Here is a 4444-nt window from a genome sequence, read left to right as displayed (position 1 = left end):
AAGGAAGGATCAATTTTCCCTTCCTTTCATTGATCAGATGCTAGAGAGACTTGCTGGACATGCGTACTATTGCTTCCTGGATGGTTATTCGGGGTAAAACCAAATTCCTGTAGCACCAGATGACCAAGAGAAGATGACCTTTACATGTCCTTATGGCACTTTTGCTTATAGGAGGATGCCATTCGGCCTTTGCAACACTCCAGCCACCTTTCTGCGCTGTATGATGTCTATTTTCTCAGACATGGTAGGACATATTATTGAGGTGTTTATGAATGATTTCTCAGTGTTTGGAAAATCATTCAAGGAATGCCTTGAACATTTGGAAAAGTGTTACAGTGGTGTGAAGACACAAACCTTGTATTAAATTGGGAAAAATGTCATCTCATGGTTTAGGAAGGCATTGTGTTAGGACTTTTAATTTCAACACGGGGTATTGAGGTTGATAGAACTAAGATACAAGTCATCGAAAAACTTCCACCGCCTATAACAGTAAAAGGAGTTAGAAGTTTTCTGGGTCACGCTGGGTTCAACCGTCGCTTCATCAAAGACTTTTCCAAAATCTCGAAGCCATTGTGCAATTTACTAGAAAAAGGGACCCCATTTCACTTCTCTGAGGAGTGCTTGACAGCTTTCAACGCCTTAAAAGAAAAATTAGTTTCTGCTCCAGTATTGGCTTCTTCAGATTGGAATTACCCATTCGAGCTTATGTGTGATGCCAGTGATCACGCAGTGGGCGCAGTGTTGGGTCAACGAAAGGAGAAAAGTTCTCATGTGATTCACTATGCCAGTAAGACTTTGGATGAGGCTCAGATGAATTATGCGACTACAGAGAAAGAGCTATTGGCAGTAGTGTTCACCGTTGACAAATTCAGATCATACTTGATTCGGCCAAAAGTGATTGTCTATACAGATCATTCAGCATTAAAATATCTAATGAGCAAGAAGGATGCAAAGCCGAGACTTATTCATTGGATACTCCTATTGCAAGAGTTTGATCTGGAAATTAAGATAAAAAGGGGAGTGAGAATGTTGTGGCAGATTACCTCTCACGCTCACATGAGTCAAATCCTACATTGGAGATCAATGAAGTCTTTCCTGATGAGATGCTCTTTCAGATTATCACTACACCATGGTACGTCGATTATGTCAATTATTTGGCCCGCTCCATCATCCCACCAGACTACTCAAGTTACCAAAAGAAAAAATTCTTCAGTGACCTAAAACACTACTTTTGGGATGATCCAATTCTTTACAGAAGGGGTCCAGATTAGATCATACGTCGTTGTGTGCTAGAGGTGGAGCAGCATCAAGTATTAGAGTCATGTCACTCTGCACCATATGGGGGCCACTTCGCAGCAACCAAGACAGCAGCAAAGATACTTCAATTGGGTTTTTATTGGCCTACGTTGTTCAAGGACGCCCACTATATGGTGAAACATTGTGATAAGTGCCAAAGGACTGGAAATATCTCAAGGGGGAATGAGATGCCTTTGAACAGTATCTTGGAGGTTGAAATATTCGATGTTTGGAGCATTGACTTCATGGGACTATTTCCTCCATCCTATGGTCAACAATATATATTAGTGGCAGTGGACTACGTGTCTAAGTGGGTTGAAGTTATAGCTTTGCCAACTAACGACGGTCGAGTGGTAACTCAATTCCTAAAGAAGAATATTTTCACAAGGTATGGCATCCCGAGGGCAATTATTAGTGATGGTGGAAAGCATTTTTGTAACCACTTATTTGCTTCTTTGTTGGCCAAAAATGGAGTGAAACATCGTGTCTCGACTCCATACCACCCTCAGACTAGCGGGCAGGTGGAAATCTCTAACAGGGAGTTAAAGAAGATTCTCGAAGCTACGGACAATGCATCACGTAAAGATTGGGCTAAGAAACTAAAAGATGCACTTTGGGCGTATAGAACAGCGTTTAAGACTCCAATTGGCAAGTCTCCATATCGACTGCTATTTGGAAAGGCTTGTCATCTGCTGGTTGAGTTAGAGCATAAAGCATACTGGGTGACACACTTGCTCAATTTCAATATGAGAGCAGCAGGAGAAAAGAGGGTTCTACAACTTCATAAGCTAGATGAGTTTCGTTTGGATTCGTATGAGAATGCAAAGATTTACTAATAAAAGACCAAGAGATGGCACGACAGGCATATAAGGGAGAAGGAGTTTGAGATTGGTCAACAAGTATTGATGCTCAATTCACGCCTCAAGCTGAAAAGAGGGTTCTACAACTTCATAAGCTAGATGAGTTTCGTTTGGATTCGTATGAGAATGCAAAGATTTACTAATAAAAGACCAAGAGATGGCACGACAGGCATATAAGGGAGAAGGAGTTTGAGATTGGTCAACAAGTATTGATGCTCAATTCACGCCTCAAGCTTTTTTCGGAAAAGCTAAAGTTTAGGTGGTCGGGTCCATTCATAGTAGTAGCTGTGTTTTCACATGGTGCTGTGGAAGTGGTGTCTTAAGATCAACAAAGGAGGTTCAAAATAAATGGACAACGGTTGAAAGCTTATTGGGGAGGTGATAACAACCGTACCACTTGATAATGTAGAGTAGCCAGGACAACAAAGTCTAACTAAAGACTATAAATTAAGCGCTTATTGGGAGGCAGCCCAATTTCTAAACCTTTTATTTATTTTGTTTTCTGCATCCATTACATATAGATTTGTTTTAATTATTAGTTTCATAAGATTTAGGCACGTTTCAATTTATAGAGTATCATCATCCGATCATGTTTTCATTGAGGCTCTTAAATATAATGTTGGTTATTTCGAGTGTTTGGGTTAAGTAACGCATGTTTTGGATTTTTTTTTATCTCTACTGTTTGATTTGATTGCCATATGTAGGAACATGATGTTGTAGAACACTCAAACCAACATCGACCAAGGAAAAAGCATGATGAGAAAGATTGTCTAGCCGTCACCTACAGTATCTTCCACGTTCAATAGAAAAATTCAGGGAGTACCTTCGTCCTTTTCTTCCCCGTCCCCTTATATTCTTAATTATATTTTAAGATATTGAGGACAATGTCGGACTTAAGTTTGGGGGTATGGGAAACACTGTGTTTTTGGTTTTCGTATGTTTTCGTGCGTTGTTTACATATGTTAAAAAAATAAAAATCGTTAAATTTTTATTTATTTTTACTTATTTTTTTATTGTGTGTTTGTGTGGTTTGGCTGACAGTGATGATTAAATTTGAGATTTGGCGTTGATTTATGAACTGTAGATAGGAAGCATGCTAGACTAATTGAAGCTGGAACTTGCAAAACTTGATATTATACATGCACTAGAACTGAGCTAACATTATGATGAAATGAGTTGATTCATGCACTTGATAGATTGAATTAGTTGGACATAGATACTTTACCAAAAACTATACTAATTATTTATCCTTAGACCAAATTCAGTACAGTTTGGGGAGATCTTGCTGTTGTAGGGAAATACGGATGTGAATGTGGATTCCTTGTGTGAAAAATTTTTGTGTGGATTGTCTGAGATTAATAGGATAAAATTGGGTGAAAGTCTTAAATGGGAGGTCGATTTGCTTGAATAGGTGTTTGATAAGGGACATTGCACTAATCAAGGCATATATTTTAAAATTTAATTTGAGCTTTTATGACTTGAGCAATTAAGCCTGCAAGGGTATCTTAAAACCTGGTGCCCTAAAGTCATCTGACTTGAGAGTTATCGACCTAAAGTTTGTTACAGGGGTCATTTAAAAAGCAATCAGAGAGAAAATTGCCCTAAAAAAAATTGTTCTCTTCGAAACCTTTTTGACTCGGGTTATTAAGCCTATAAGGGTATTTGAAAACCTAGTGCCCTAAAGTCATCTGATTTGGGAGTCATTAGCCTAAAGCCTGTTACATGGGTCATCTAGAAAGCTTAAAGGAGAGTGCAAAAAAATAATAATAATAAATAAATAAATAAATAAAAGTACTAAATGCCTTGTAAGTCCCAACACTTGTTCGAGAAAATTTAACTTTCAATAAAGGATAATTAGCTTAATTGAATCTTGATGTTCGAAGCAATCAAATAATTGGAGAATCCTTGTTCATTGATGTTTTGACTTGCAACTAGTGACGTCCACCTGAATTGGAGAGAGTGGGGATAGTAATGAAAACTTCAATCTTAGATTACACACTGGGCAAAAAAAGTGAAAAAGAATAAGTTTGGAGGAGTGTGAATCTTACTAGAGATGAAAAGATATATTTGATCATAGAGGGTCGGGAATTGGAACAACTTGTGAATTCATTAATGTACAATTAGTTCTTCACACACACACGTCGGTTTTGCATTGGAAAAGTGGATATTAGTTTGATATTGTGACTTTGAAGTAGTTTGTAAATCTAATGCCGTGATTTCAAATCCTGAGATAAAAAGCTGAATGGTCCAACCAAATATTTGTGCTTGCTTGTGTGTTTGTTTCTATT

The sequence above is a fragment of the Olea europaea genome, unplaced genomic scaffold (assembly GCF_002742605.1).
Source record: "Olea europaea var. sylvestris unplaced genomic scaffold, O_europaea_v1 scaffold1726, whole genome shotgun sequence".
Classification (NCBI taxonomy): Eukaryota; Viridiplantae; Streptophyta; class Magnoliopsida; order Lamiales; family Oleaceae; genus Olea; species Olea europaea.
Note: the sequence above shows the minus strand (reverse complement) of the source record.